Source organism: Schistocerca serialis, chromosome 8 (assembly GCF_023864345.2).
Source record: "Schistocerca serialis cubense isolate TAMUIC-IGC-003099 chromosome 8, iqSchSeri2.2, whole genome shotgun sequence".
Taxonomy (NCBI): Eukaryota; Metazoa; Arthropoda; class Insecta; order Orthoptera; family Acrididae; genus Schistocerca; species Schistocerca serialis.
Window position 1 is genome coordinate 215,020,794 of NC_064645.1, and position 15,616 is coordinate 215,036,409.

Here is a 15,616-nt window from a genome sequence, read left to right on the forward strand (position 1 = left end):
AGTTAGTAATTTAACTGTTGTGTAACTTCATTGATTGTCCCACACCACTACTGAACATGTTGTATCGTCTCTCTTCACAAGAGATCTCAAGAAGCTGGGATAAACAAGAAACAAGAAGAAGACTAAAGAAGAGGCATCGGTATACCATAACAATGCCTCTTTTGTCCTTCCATTTCATTACCATCTGCTTGCCTCTGTACCCTGTTATGTACTCCCTTTTCTTCAGTTTTTCCTTTTTTTATGAAGTCAGGGAACCCCTTCCTGTCTTGCTGCATTGTGCTGACAACAGCAGTATTATTGCTGGTTACTTTGTCCACCAGATCTGGACTGGTGTACCAGTTGTCAAGATAAATGCAGTGGCCTTTCCCAAATAGATTGTAAGCAAGTTTCAAAACAATTCAAGAGGTTACTTTTTCATCTGCATAGTGGCTACTATAATTAGTGTCCTTCCCAGTGTAAATAATAAAGTCCCATACATACCCGGAACTGCTTTGACAGAGTTTGTACAATTTGATGCCAAATCTGCTACGATTTGATGAAAAATATTGCCTCCATCAAAGCCACCCTTTCCAGAGCAACAACGATTTGTCAATGGTGATGTTCCTCTCTGGCACATATATTGATCTGAATTTATGCCACAGATGCTCCATAATGGGGTGAATTTTGAATAGTTTTCTGCTGATAGTGCCAAGTGGGTCATAAAAGGTATTGTCAGCAAAGTGGAGGAATTTCAATAAAAGATGAAACTGTTTTTCAGTCATCAGTTTCCTGAAGAAAGGTGTGTCAACTGATATTCATTCTCTCTCTCTCTCTCTCTCTCTCTCTCTCTCTCTCTCTCAAAAGTACATCTTGTGGTCTGGTTTGTGAAGAATTTCTTGAAGTACAAGCATTGCAATAAGTGTTTTTACCTTGTCATATGTAGTATCCTGCCAACTGCGAACCCTGGAGTGTGCTGCTAAATTGGGAGGAGAAGCTAGGAACTGTTCTGCATAAAAGTTCGTTAGTCCAGCTATTATTGTGCGTGAAGTATCATCCACAAAACACTTAAAACAACTCATCACCTCATATTGTTTTAGAGGCACAACTGTACCACTATTACCAGTGAACAAATATTGATTATAAATTGAACTAGCATGCACAAATGCACTAGGTACCGTCTGCTACAGTAGTGTCTCATCTTCAGATGTTTCTGATCAAAGTCACTTTCACTTTCACTAGCCTCAACATCCATATCTTGAAAACTTTCAGAATTGTCACTGAAATTATCGTCACTTTCCAAAAGCAGCTGCTCAATCTCCAAATCTGATAAACGACTTCTTCTCACCACTACAAAAGATCACTCACTAATGTGGCAGTAAGCACGGACAAAAACGGTGCACTTTTGTGGCTGCTTCACTGGACGCATACTGTCAATGCGCACTTGAGTCAACAATGTTATAACTAGCCTAGAACATGCTGCATTGCCTGATGAGAGCTGCCATCTAGTGGACGAAGCTCAACTAACACCACAGTGTCAACGGCATGCCAATAACTTGTCATTCCCACTAGCTCTTAGCCACAGTACACAGTAGATGGATATATTTGTCAAACCCACTGTGAATTAGCAGAGCATGGATGGATGTATCCATCATGCTCACTTAAAGGGTTAATATGCAACATGAACAGCAACACACTTCCTTGGGCAACACCTGGACAATTACTCTCCATCCAAGATAACATGCTGTGTCCTCCCTTCCAAAAAGTCTTTAATCCAGTCAATATTTCACTTGATAGCCCATACGATCACACTTTTGACAGTAAGCATAGGTGTGGTACTGATTAAAATGCTTTTCAGAAATCAAGAAATACTGCATCTACCTGACTGCCTTGATCTAAAGCTTTCAGCATGTCATGTAAGGAAAGTGCAAGTTGGGTTTCACATGGTTGATGTTTCCAGAATCCATGCTGGTTGGCACTAAGGTGGTCATTTTGTTCAAGATATCTCATTATGTTTGAGCTCAGAAGATTTTCTAAGTTTCTACAACACACTGGTATCGAGAATACTGGACAGTAGTTTTGTGGATCACTTCTACTACCCTTCTGTAGATGGGTGTGACCTGTGCTGCTTTTCAATAACTGGGCATTGTTTCTTGTTTGAGGGATCTGTGACAGATTGTAGTTTGGAGAGAGACTAACTCAACCACAAATTCAGTATAGAATCTGACTGGAATTCCATTGGGCTCTAGATCTCTGTTCAATTTTAACAAATTGCAGTTGCTCCTCAACATCATTGACACTAATACTTATGGAAAATCTCATATAAAGATGTGAAACAAATACTAACAAAGAGATAGAGGGGCGGGCCAGTACTTACCTCAGGTCAGTACAGCTGATAGATAACACAAAACAGAACAGAAAATTTACATTCCTAGCTTTCAGAACTTTGTTCCTTCATCATGGAGGAGAGAGGGGAAAAAAGGGGAAGAAGGGAAAGTGGATTTAGTTACTCACAACCCAGGTTATGAAGCAACAGGGAAAGGTAAACAGGGAGGGTAGCAAGGATGGAGGCATGGTTGTCAGAGGGAAGCCAAAGATAGACATTACAAAGAGAAGAGGTGAAAAGAGGAATGAAAATGTGCACTGCGACAACTTTCAGCTGGGTGTTCAACCAGATTGTTTGGTTACTGAAAACAACAGGACACTGTGATTCCATGAGCAACCATACTTCCTCCTTGTTGGATCTAATTCCATGAGTGTTCCATTGGAGAAGAGTCATAAAGGGGAATGGCCAGAAGGGAACAAATGAAGCATATTCACCTCTGAGGCTACCAAGTGCCAGACTTCGAAAACTCACTGCTATGTGGTGCAGAGGCTGTAGGATCCTGTTCCACAAAATGCACAGAGGCATTGTCACTATCCCTTGGCCAACTAGCAGATTCCAGGGCTCAAAAACAGTAGACCATGCACACCAGTGAAATGTAGGTTGGGTGTGTGAGGGTATCACATGCATTTTGGCCGGTGCAACATATAACAAGGCAGTGAACAAATAACTTTAAATCGAGCCTGCTGATTATCCTGTTATCTGTAGAGACAATTTTATTTTAGTTTAGTTTTGTTTTGTTTTGAAAAAACAATTGAGGTTATAAGCACCCACTTCATAACGTTGTAACACTAATAAGTAAAAGAAGTTAAAAGCAACTACATGCTTAGCCTAATTGACAGAAAGAAAGAGCTAAAAACAAAAGCTTCCTCTTGCAGAAAGGTGCACAAAATATGCAGTAGACACAGCAGAGATCCTGAACCAAAGATCAAGTGTCCTATGCCATGCCGCTAAAATACATAAAAAGTAAAATGAAGTTGACAGCACAAATGATGTTCACTAAAAAGGCCAATAACTCAGATGGTAAACATACACTGGAATGTAAGAAGTTATAAAAAGAGCATTCAGTCAGGAAACGGTGAACTGTCAAAGGTAGATGACAATGAGCACAAAGTGGTGGGGATTACCACTTAACAAATGGGGATGGTTAAAAAGATAGTGTCCAATAGCTAAAATGATCTCCTCACAATGAGAGGGCCAATTGATTGCAATTACTACCATCAGCAAACTCTCTAGGAATACTTAGAGCAGACATACTGTAGGCAAGAAGTGGTAATACCCTACATATCACCTTGATTTTATGGCATACATTCACAATTTTGTAACTAGTTCTGTGACACCTTAGCTCTATGGCCACTGTGTGAAGATTTAACAAAGGAATACCTCTATGGTTGTAGTGAGTGGGCCTTGCAGTAGTTTGACAAGTGATTTGTAGTGAAATTATGTAAAGATATTGTCAGCATCAAACCACCCATGTATTATGTTTACACCTGTTTTGATTTGTGAAGATCAACCTCATTTAAATTATTCTGTCAGGAAAGGTAATCTGAAACGGGAAAATTGGCTTACCTCTAATGCATAATCACATACTGATGAGTTTCCTACTAATTACATCAGCATATGGTATCACATTTAGGAATGGTGTTCACCTCAGCAAGAAATGGAAAATTAGATAGGCTACCACAAGAAAACTTTTGGGAAGGGATAGGGGGAATTCTGAATAAGAGTAAAATACTAATGGTTACATACATCAGGTTATAGCCTTTTTTTATGCTTTATTCTCGCAAAGGCTGTTAATTGAAATTTTCAGCAAACACTAGAACATTCTTTTTTCTATGAACTTTGATTTTGTCAGTTCAAAAAGTCATCTTTACTTATTTCATAAGACTATTCAAAGACTGAGCAGTAAAATTAACTAACCACCTATTTACATCAACGATTTAACATCATTAAATCCAGTCAACATAATCTTCCTCTCAGAGCAACTGACCACTGGAATACAACACACTGTAGGTTAAGCATATTGCTTCTGTACAGCAGATATGAATAAAGGAGGAGTTGACCCTTTCATCATACATTTTCATAGATTTAAGGAAGTTTTTCACCCAAATACTTGTAGAAATGTGTGTATCAATAACATGTTCTAATATTAACAGAAAATCAGTAACCTAAAAGAAATTTCAACCTATTCATAAATCACCTTCAGCCCTATTTGCCAATTTAACAGTTTAAAAAGAAGTTGCTTATGGTTTTAGTACTGATTTTCTTACAAGTTCTTCTAGTAAAAAGTTATTCTAGCCAGTAATATTATCACTCCTATTAGTTCACACAGATACAGAAAATGTTCCAAAAAATGTAAAAATAATATCTTTATACAGAAGTATAATGAACAATAAAATTACGATGAAATCCAGACCATTAGCTGCTTACAGGGTCGATAAATATCAACAGGGACAGTGGAAAATGTGTGCCCTGACTAGGACTCGAACCCAGGACCTCCTGCTTACATGGCAGATGCTCTACCCAACTGAGCCATCGAGGACACAGAGGATAGTGTGACTGCAGGGACAGACCTCTGACACGTTCCCCATGAGACCCACATTTTCAACTTACTGTCCACACACTACATTTGTAGTGCCCCTGCCCACTACACTTATTACTTGCGCCAGTCAATCCACTGATTATCCTAAGAGTTTGAGCAATGTGAGTGCATCTAAATTGAAGAGGATCATTGGCCGGTAGGCCTTATCTATATGAAAATGACATCTGTCATGTCCGAAAGAACAGACACCATCTTCATCTAGATAAGGCTTACTGGCCAATGATCTTCTTCAGTGCTGAAGCACTCACATTGCTCAAACTCTTACAGGAATCAGTAGATTAACTGCCGTGAGTAATGAGTATAGTGGGCAGGGGTACTACAAATGTAGGTGTGGACAGTAGTTTGAAAATGTGGGTCTCATGGGGAGAGTGCCAGAGATGAGTCCCTGCTGTAACACTATCCTCTGTGTTTTTGATGGCTCAGTGAGATAGATTGTCTGCCATGTAAGCAGGAGATCCTTTATTGTATGATTATATGATAGCAGAACAAACACTGGTAGCAGTTATTTCTGTAAAATATCTGGGAGTATGTGTACGGAACGATTTGAAGTGGAATGATCATATAAAATTAATTGTTGTTAAGGCGGATGTCAGGTTGAGATTCATTGGGAGAGTCCTTAGAAAATGTAGTCCATCAAAAAAGGAGGTGGCTTACAAAACACTCGTTCAACCTATACTTGAGTATTGCTCATCAGTGTGGGATCCATACCATGTCAGGTTGACAGAGGAGATAGAGAAGATCCAAAGAAGAGCAGCACATTTCATCACAGGGTTATTTGGTAAGTGTGACAGCGTTACGGAGATGTTTAGAAAACTCAAGTGGCAGACTCTGCAAGAAAGGCGCTCTGCATCACGGTGTAGCTTGCTGTCCAGGTTTTGAGAGGGTGCGTTTCTGGATGAGGTATCAAATATATTGCTTCCCCCTACTTATACTTCCCGAGGAGATCACGAATGTAAACTTGGAGAGATTCGATCAGCACGGAGCCTTTCCAGCAGTTGTTCTTCCCGCGAACCATTCGCGACTGTAACAGGTAAGGGAGGTAATGACAGTGGCATGTAAAGTGCCCTCCGCCACACACTGTTGGGTGGCTTGCGGAGTATTAATTTAGATGTAGAGTCCCAGTTGGGGCACACATTTTCAACTACGCCCATTGATATTTATCAACTCCTGTAAGCAACTAATTGTCTGGATTTCACTGTAATTTCATTCTTCGAGAGCTACAAGATCACCAATGGTATCTGTTCTTTTGACATGTCTGAAAGAACAGATACCAGCTTCATATATAATGAACAAATTCATTCCATGAAACTTATCATCAGTGATCTTTACACCCTTAACATGATATATGTGACTGTCTTAATTGTGTCTGTCTGTAACTTCTTTACTGTAAGTAGCAACCTGTCTTTTCGTACATTGTTAAAAAGACACTAAATATTGAGTGCAGGGCGCGGGGGGAGGGGGGGAGGGGGGGGGAGCAATAAAGGACTAAAAAAAGAATTTCAGAAAATTGCTGAAACATGTGAATTGGATAGATTTTTACAGTGTTCATGGACAAATGGAGAAAATAAAATTACCAATAATATTCTTCCATTATTTGAAAACATGTTTAAGGTAATTATGGCCACACTGTATTAGGAATAGAAAGTTGACTGAAGCCTGAAGTGGACAGAAATCAAATTCTGAAATCAGAGTTCTATGTAAGATTGCAGGGATAAGTTAGATACGAATGGTAGTGGTACATTTATTGCTGTACAGATATCATAATACATTTGAGATTATTATGGACTCATAATGTAAAATAATTCCGGTGAAGTTAAGCATCAAAGATGGGTCAAACATGCTAACCCACATCAAATTCTGCCATGGCACATCAGTTCAAAGAGAACTTTGTTAATATCACAAGTAAGTTACCTGTTCATGCTATTGTAATAGAGGCAGACTTTTACTTTTTCAGCTACAAAATGAGAGAATTATGTGATTTAAACAGGTGCCAGAGAATAGAATCAATGTAACACTTTCTTCACATTGTTGTCTGAAACTGCTTTCAGTGCACAGAGAACTGTCTCATGAGGGTTGTGTCTTAGACCACCTAGTAACTAGAAGACCTGAATTTCCTGAATCGGTTAAAATGGGGGAATGCACCAGAGATATTAAGCCAGTGGCAATATCAGTTTGTGTGTGTGTGTGTGTGTGTGTGTGTGTGTGTGTGTGTGTGTGTGGATTTTATGGGCACCCAACAGTAAGGTCATCAGCAACCTTACACGTGTCAAAAGAAATGAATGTGGAGATGAACTAAAATTGTTGTACACTCGTGCACTCGAAATGACTGTACAGTCACTCTATCTCACAAGTGCTAAAACCAGTTAGGAGAGAAAGTAGCTCTACATTAAATTAAAACACAGAAGAGCGAAAATGAAGGACAGATAAATGTGACTGGCTGACAACTTACAAAAAACTTGGGGGAACCAGACACACTGTTGACACATTGAAAATATCTTCCTAAAATCTTGTTAAAAATGTTGGACAATACACAAAACTTTGAAACTAACCAAATTCATTCGAACATTGCTTATAATAGAGGGCAGATCTGTTGGCAAACTCGCCATAGTCTGCAGGTCAGCAAATAAAATGCAATCCAATAAATTATGGTGCACAGTGATCTGCACCCCACAAGCACCACACATTGGATGGTCCTCTTGCCGGAGTAATAATTCATGTGTCATTGGGCCATGGCCTATGCAAAGATGGGTAAGAAGAACCTCATCCTGCTGATCTGGCTAGGAGGAGGTATGCCATGGCTGAGTTGCTGGGTGTACTACACAGAGACTGTTGTCAGACCCTTCTCTTCCCATCAACACATGACCTTGTACCTCAACAGTGAGGTGATGGCCTGCAGGGAGATGGCACACTGAAATATCTGAGGATCACGACACACCTCCTTGACTGCTAGATCCACCCTTTCATTCCCCAGAATTCCCATGTGCCCAGGCACCCAGCAGATAGACACATCCTTCCTCAGTTGGCGTAGTTGGAGGAGGGCATCCTGGATATTCTGGATGACTATCTGGTGGGTACAAACATTGGAGAGAGTAAAGAGCACTCAGAAAATCTTAACAGACAAGAAATTAACGCCAGGAGAATGTCTCACCTACTCCCGTGCTCTCAAGATATTGCATAAGACAGTAAATTCTGAAGGCAGTCTGACCTTGATGACCCAACCTGGGAAAATGACAGAGCAACCATCAGAGACCCCTTGCTTAGACCCGTCCATAACAACAGATACATGGTCGTCGTACTCAGATAAAATATAGTATGTAATCAAAAGTATCTGGATACCCCCAAAAACACGTTTCTCATATTAGGTGCATTGTAATGCCACCTACTGCCAGGTACTCCATATCACTGACCTCAGTAGTCATAAGACATCATGATTGAGTGGAATGGATCCTTCGCGGAACTCATGGACTTCGAACATGGTCAGATTGGGTGTCACTTGTGTCGGATGTCTGTAAGTGAGATTTCCACACTCCTGAACATCCCTAGATCCACTGTTTCCTATGTGATAGTGAAGTGGAAACGTGAAGGAACACATACAGCACAAAAGTGTACAGGCTGAACTTGTCTGCTGACTGACAGAGATTCCCAACAGTTGAAGAGGGTTGTAGTGTGTAATAGGCGGACATCTATCCAGACCATCACACAGGAATTCCAAACTGCATCAGGATCGACTGTAAGCGCTATGACAGGTAGGTAGAAGATGAGAAAACTTGGATTTCATGGTCGAGCAGCTGCTCATAAGCCACACATCAGACCATAAATGCCAAATGACACCTTACTTGGTGCATGGAGAATAACCACTGGATGATCTAACAGTGGAAAAACATTGTGTGGAGTGACGAATCATGGTACACAATGTGGCGATCCAATGGCAGGGTGTGGGTATGGCAAATGCCCATTGAATGTCTTCTACCAGCATGTGTAGTGCCAACAGTAAAATTCGGAGGCAGTGGTATTACGGTGTGGTCATGGTTATCATGGTCATGTTTTTCATGGAGGGGGCTTGTACCCCTCGTCATTTTGCGTGGCACTAGCACAGCACAGGCCTACATTGATGTTTTAAGCACCTTCTAGCTGCACACTGTTGAAGAGCAATTCGGGGATGGCGACTGCATCTTTCAACTTGATCAAGCACCTGTTCATAATGCAAGGCCTGTGGCAGAGTGGTCACATGACAATAACATCCCTGTAACAGACTGGCCTGCAGACTGTCCTGACCTGACTTCTGTAGAACACCTTTGGGATGTTGTGGAACACCAACTTCGTGCCAGGCCTCACCGACTGAAATCGATACATCTCCTCAGTACAGCACTTCATGAAGAATGGGCAGCCATTCCACAAGAAACCTTCCAGCACCTGATTGAATGTATGCCTGTGAGTGTGGATGCTTTCATCAAAGCTAAGGGTTCGCCAACATCATACTGAATTCCAGCATTACCGATGGGGGTCGCCACAAACTTTTAAGTCATTTTCAGCCAGGTGTCCTGATACTTTTGATCACATAGTGTATCAAAGAATATTGCATTAAAAATGGAAGCAGGAGTGCTATCTCTACTATAAAGCAACAAATCTAAAATCACCCTGGCCCTCTCCAGTAATCAGGGCAGCAGATGGTTAAAACACTGGATTTGGGGTCATACTGACTCCACACCAAGTGACTCCAGCACATGCTGCACGTAGATCCCAAATGGAATCGTAGCTCACAGACAATTGGAAAACAGGGATTTCAGAGGCAGACAAGCAACAGTATGGTGTGTGGGTGAAATTGGAGCTCCATGTAACTTACATGCCTGATGCGCCATAAGGAGCAGGCACCGGATGGTAAGTGGCAGTTCCCCCACCTCTGCACAGATGCAAATTATGGGACTGGTCTGATAAGCACTTGTGGTCAGCCAAGTCCCCTCATGATGTACAATGTCAATGATCTGGAAGTAAGAGGGCCTCGTTGACCCCTACACTGTGCAACCATAGTCCAACTGCTAATGCACAAAAGTCCGATAAAACTAAACAAGACCCATCCTGTCCACTCCAAGACCTGTGGCTAAGGCACTTGATATTCAGTGCTTTCAGGTCTCTTAAGGTGTGGTTGACAATCAAGAGTCAAAAATGAGGCCCAGAAACCACACAGTGTCTCTAAAATTTAGGATGATGTCCCCCATATTCAAGGCAGGGAAATTAGAAAGATGATGGGAACAATTAAATTGAAGGACACACACACACACACACACACACACACACACACACACACACACACACACACACACTAATCTACAGAAAACTTTAATCCCATCTTTGCAGCCCACTTCTCTAACCACACTGTAAGTTGCAATTGACAGCTGACGGTTGCAACACCGGAGGAGGAACAAAAAACAGCAAACTTGTATACAAATGAGGAGAGCTGTACAGGACTCCTTACTGCCAACGTCATACTATTGGTGGCTGTGACAAAGAGGATAACACTTAAAACACTGCCCTGAGGAACACCATTCTCATGCTCAAATCAGACAGTGTCTCACCAACTCGGATTCTAAAAAACCGCTGAGACAGGAAAGACCATGTGAAGATGGGGAGGTGGCCACAAAAGCCAAATTGATGCAGTTGTGCAAGAATACAGCGTCTCCAAGTAGTATCGTATGCCTTACTTATATCGAAGAATATACCGATATAGTGATGCTTATGGAGGAAAGCCTGCAGAATAGCCGCCTCTAGGAGAGTGTCGACAGTGGACTGAAAGCTTCGGAATACATACTGAGAGCTGCTAAGGAGTTGCCTGGTCTCTAACAACCAGACAAGGTGATGGTTAACCATTTTCTCCATGGTCTTTCCTGCACAGCTCATTAAGGTGCTACTCTGATAACTACTACAGCTTGTGCAGTCCTTTCCTGGTTTTGAGGAGAGGGGTCAGAATTGCCTTCCTCCATGAGATGGGGGAGTTGCCTGTCTGCCATATTAGATTGAAACATTCGAGGAGGATTTCCTTTCATGCTGCTGACATGTCAAGGCATGCAGTACTGGATTTGGTCATGACCAGTCAGTGCCGATTCGAGCTCCACATGGAGAAAGGCGAGTTGTAGGCCTCAGAACTGTTGGACATGAAGTTCAACTTTTCCTTCCCTACAGTCACATGATAGTGACAAAATGCTTGATCATGGCTTGCATTTGCAGTAGTTTGTGCAAAATATTTGACCAGCATCTGAGCAATGTGTCGGTGTTGTTTGGAGGCACTTCTGTTTCAGCACTGCTGCTATCGGTAAATGGCTGCATTTACCAGAAATCCTCCGGATGGATTTCCATACTTTTATAGAAGAAGTGGAACAATTGATGTAGTCCAGGAATGTTTGCCATGACCTTTTCTTACTGTCCTTAATGATGCATCAAGCCTTGGCCCTCGCGACTTGAATGCCCCTAAGGCCGTCTGCTGTCAGTTGGCATTTAAAATGTCGAAGAGCCATACACGTTTCCTGGATCATGGAACAGCACTCATCTTTCAAACAAGGTACTGGTTGCCTCCTAAGATGACCTAAGGACTGTGGGATGGAGAGGTCAGTGGCTCACTGGATCACTCATGTGATGTGGTCCACCCATCCTTGGATGCTGTTGCAGTGTTTGAACACAGCTAGCTGGCTGAAACGTGTGCAATTAGCCCAGCTGACCGTCCATTTTGGAGGCTTGACTTCAGGTGGTGAGCCATTTAGTAGGTGAAGATGGATTGGGAAGTGGTCACTGGAATGAAGGTCACCAGTGACCTCCCACTGAACAGTGTTGGCAAGGGTGGGAGAACAGAAAGAGAGGTTGATGGCTGAGAATGACCCAGTAGCAGTAGAGAAATGTGTGTGTGAGTACCCATGTTGAGGATGCACAGCTCGTGAGACATCACAAGTCCCTTCAAAACCCAACCCCGAGGGCAAGTATTGGTCGAGCCCCACAGGACATGATGGGCATTGAAGGTTCCCAGGAAGAGGAATGGTTGCGGGAGTTGTGTGATAAGATCCATGAGAGCCTAAAGTCTAGTGCATTTTGTGAAGGTAAGTACAGGGAGCAAATAGTGATCCTTTGACACACATGACTTTTAACTGCAACTGCTTGCAGGTCAGTAGCCAAGGGGAGGGCAGAGGAGTGGTACGCATTAGTGACAAACACTGTGACACATCCCTTAGCCCTTTCCCTCGATAGGTCATCCTTGTGGTATACTGTATATCCCTGTAACACAGGGGCATCTGTATCTTTAAAATGTGTTTGTTGTAAACAAAAGCACAAGGGATGTGCCAGTGCTAGGAGTTTCAGTTCCTCCACATGAGTCCTGAATCCATACATGTTCCACTGTAGTATGGAAGCTTTGTCATCAGTGCGGTTTCAATTTACCGCTATCTTTGCACCAGGGAGGTGAAGCAATTTAAGAAAAAGGGGGAATGGGTGCGCTGCATGGATCCAAGGCATCTAACTCCATGATATACTCCTCATCAGTGAGACAGGAAAGAATGACGTCTGACTGTGCTCACAACAGCTTTTGACCTGAATGTCATGGGTCTTTCCCTGCACCCATCACTTCAAGGATGAGGGGAAAAGGGGGCATTTGTGGCACTCTGCTTTTCTTGTAGCTTCTGGATGCTCACTGCGGAACTGTTGTTGGTCTTTCCTGGTGCAGCTGCCTGGATTGCTTTGTCCTTACTCTTTTCCCTTGCAGTTGATGCAGATCACCAGAAATGGACAGTTAGTCACAGCATCATGAGTGGCTTTTCCCCAGTTCCTGCAGATCACTTCACCTCCACAACTCCTGGTTGTATGGCCAAAACACTGGCCTTTATAGCACCACATAGGGTTTGAAATGCAAGGCTAAACATTAAGTCAAAAGAACCCCGCCATAAAACGTTCGGGCAGTGTCAGAGAATTGAATGTGACAGTGAAAGTGGCAGCCTTTTCAGTTGTTCCTGCACATTTGTTGCTCCACATTGACTATTCCCTGGGATGTCACTTCTTGCTTCAGTTCTGCTATGTCCATGTCCATGTTATCTCAGCATGTGACAATGCCGTTACTGGAGTTGAGAGAGGTGTGCATCTCAACAACGACATCATGGTCACCCAGTTTCTGCAATTTCTTAAGAAAGTCTACCTGCTTTCACCTGTTAGTTTCAACTAACAATGAGCAATTACACAATTTTTTATAGATTTTAATGTTGGAGCAAGGCCTTACAAACTCTTATCGATATAAAATGTCCCCTCCTTCCTCTTTATCACCAGAAACATATTGTTATTCATTACTCCATGAGCCCTGTTACTGCAGTCCAAAGTATTTTTAGTATCAGGAGGACTAGCACCTCTCTTTCTTTTGGATAAAGGGGTGTGAATACTCCCATGCAGTACACCCTTCCCACTGGGAGGAGAAGATAATGATTTCAAGGGTTCCATCTTGGTCCCATGGGCAGCTAGGGAAATAATGGTCCACTCAGACAGAGCCCTGCATGCCTGAGTAAGCCTTATACAACTGATGTCCCAATAGGTTGCCTGCTAATGACTGTTCCACCCCAACAGCCATGCATCCCATCAGCATGCAGTGCACCTTGAGATTGTGGGGCTTTTTATAGAGGTTTATCCTGTCCTCACGATCCAGGTGGTCAAGCCAAGATCCCCATTTCCTGAGACACACAACATTCCACCAGCGAGCCATGCTGTGGTCACTGAAGCACTCCCAGAGCTTATGGTGACAGGGGATTGGCGGTGCTTACCAGTCCCCAGCTCAGGAACCCCAGGGTCGCCAATCCCATACCCAGAAAATCAGCCCCTGAGGGTGGTAATGATAAAATGCTAGATGCTGGCTTGCATCATCTGTAGTTTTTGCAAAATGTTTGGCCAGCCTATGAGTGAGGTCTCTGAGTGTCATTTGGAGACATGGCTGTTTCACAACTGCTGCTATTGGTAAATGGCTGCCTTTACCAGAAATCCTTCTGATGGCTTCCAGTACTTTCATATAACAAGTGGCAAGGTTAATGGAGACCACAAACGCTTGCCATGACCATTTTTTGCGCTCCTTAATGATGCCTTGAGCATGGCTCTCTTAACTCAAAAGGCAGTGAGGTTGTCCACAGTCAAGCAGCATTTAGACCATGTTGCCCAGATGGCTGAATGGCACACTTCTGTCCACCAAGGTACGGGATCCCCTCCTAAGATAAATGAAAGATTGTGGTATAGACACGTCAGCGGCATGATGAATTACACAAGTGATGTGGTTCACCCATTCCTGGATGTTTTCACGGTGTTTGTCGCTGGAATGAATGTTGTCAATGACCTCCCAGTGAACACAGTCAATGAAAGCTGGATAGCAGAGAGAGAGGTTGATGGTCAAGAATGATCCAATAGCAGCACAGAAATGAGTGGGAGCATCAGTGTTTAGGATGCACAATTCTTGAGATGTCAGGAGGCTCTGCAAAACCCAACCCCAAGAGCAAGTAGAGGTTGAGCCCCACGGGACATGATGGGCATTGAAGTCTCCCAGTAGGAGAAATGGTCAAGGGAGCTGTTCCATAAGATCTATGAGACCCTCAGACTCTCCTGCATCCAGTGGAGGTAAATACAGAGAGCAAAATGTAAGCCTCCGATGTGCATGAATTTCAACTACTACTTCTTTCAGGTCAGTAGCCAGGGAGAGAGCAGAAGAATGGTGTGTATTAGTGACAAACACTGCGACCCTTCCCTTGGCCCTTTCCCCCCACACGTCATCCTTGCAGTATAGCATATAGCCCCATAGAACAGGGACATCTGTATCCATAAAATGTGTTTCTTGTGAACACAAGCACAAAGGGCAGGCCTGTGCTGGGAGTTTCAGTTCTTCCACGTGAGTCCTAAACCCACACAAGTTCCACTGTAGTATGGGAGCCACGTCATCGGCATGGTTTTCATTTACCTCTATCTTTGCACTGGGGAGGTGAAGCAATTTTGAGGGTGAGGGCAAGTGGAGGGACTACCTGGATCTAAGGCATCTAACTCCATGACGTCCTCCTCTTCAGTCAGATGTGCTAGAATGACATTGATGGCGCCCAGGACAGCTTGTGACCTGAACGTCTGCATTCTTTCCCTGCACCATGTCGCATCATGGATGGGGGGAGCAGGGGGTGGAAGGGGGCATTGAGAGGCACTCTGCTTTGTGTATGCTTTCTGGATGCTCACTGCAGAATTATGGTTGGTCTTTCCTGTTGCACCTGTTTGGATTGCTTTGTCCTTAATCCTTTGCCCTGGCATGTACAAGTACAGGTGCTTGTGGTGGGTACAGGCACGCTAGACATCATCTGTGTTGAAGCATCCACCTTGTCAATAGGTTTCTACACCGTGGAAGAAAATGAGGTGGCAAAGACAGGGGGTTTTGTCATCATACTATTTTTTGGCTTCAGCATAGGGGACTTGCTTGGTCACTTACTTCCTGTATTTTGTGTTCCTCAGTAAAAATAGGGCAGAGTCTGCTCCAGATTGTGTGGTTTCCAGAGAACTTGACACAAATCGCTGGAGATGGGCAGTCAGTCCCAGCTTCATGAGCTGCTTTTTGACACTTCGAACAGATTGCTTCACCTCCACAACTCATGGTTGTATGGCCAAAACGCTGTAATTTA

The 15,616-nt window shown here is 43.0% G+C and overlaps 1 protein-coding gene and 1 non-coding gene across 2 annotated transcripts in view; both read right to left on the minus strand.

Moving 5' to 3' along the window:
- The window catches only part of LOC126416932 (formin-2-like), a 277,023-nt gene that overhangs the window by 59,259 nt on the left and 202,148 nt on the right, over nt 1–15,616 (minus strand).
- On the minus strand, nt 4,828–4,902 carry Trnat-ugu (transfer RNA threonine (anticodon UGU)). The gene has a single exon. It is a non-coding gene; the product is annotated as a tRNA-Thr (tRNA).